Below are 681 nucleotides of genomic sequence, written 5' to 3'. Positions count from 1 at the left end.
GTGAAGAAAAGTCACATTTGTGAGAAGTCATAATTGCGATAAAACAGCCAGAATTGCAAGAAGAAGAAAAAAGTCAGAATTGTGGCATATAAACTCTGCAAAAAAATAAAAAAATAGTGAGATATAAACTCAATATAAAAAGCACGAACGGCAACAGATGAAGCGTTCAAACAGATCATGTGCATCACATTTCGTAAAAAGTGAAAAAGGGAACGGTAGGCAACGTACAAAATAAAATGATCCGTCTCTTTCTGCAACAAACACACACATAAACGCACACATACACACACTCAGAAAAAAGGACAGAGTCCAGACAGTCCCTGATTCTCCCAAAGGGGAAGTGAGTTCGTGTGGGAAGACCTGGAGGATTTTTGGATGCGTGAAGCCGTCTGTGCGTGGGTCACTGCGACCTGTCGTCCGAGTCGGAGGCGTTGGGCTGCTGTTCTCGGGGAATGCTGAGGCTGGTGTGACGATCCCACAGTTTGTGGAGTTCAGTGGCTTCACTTTCGCTGCTGGTGCCACTGTCTCTGAAACTCGCCAGCGGCGGACGAACCTTCACACCTTTCACCGTCATCGAGCCCTCGATGGCTTTACGCAGCTGCAGCACAGACGAGAGCTGCTTAATGACGAACGCATGACAGTAACGACATTTATAATGTTACAGAAGATTTCTATTTCAAA

General features: G+C 45.4%; 1 pseudogene; it reads right to left on the bottom strand.

The window, feature by feature from the left end:
* Nucleotides 1-365: 365 nt before the first annotated feature.
* The window catches only part of LOC107684528 (chloride channel protein 2-like), a 40,708-nt pseudogene continuing 40,392 nt past the window's right edge, over nt 366-681 (bottom strand).

The sequence above is a fragment of the Sinocyclocheilus anshuiensis genome, unplaced genomic scaffold (assembly GCF_001515605.1).
Source record: "Sinocyclocheilus anshuiensis isolate Anshui unplaced genomic scaffold, SAMN03320099.WGS_v1.1 scaffold2917, whole genome shotgun sequence".
Classification (NCBI taxonomy): domain Eukaryota; kingdom Metazoa; phylum Chordata; class Actinopteri; order Cypriniformes; family Cyprinidae; genus Sinocyclocheilus; species Sinocyclocheilus anshuiensis.
The sequence above is the reverse complement of the archived record's forward strand: the minus strand, read 5'-3'. Positions and strand labels throughout refer to the sequence as shown.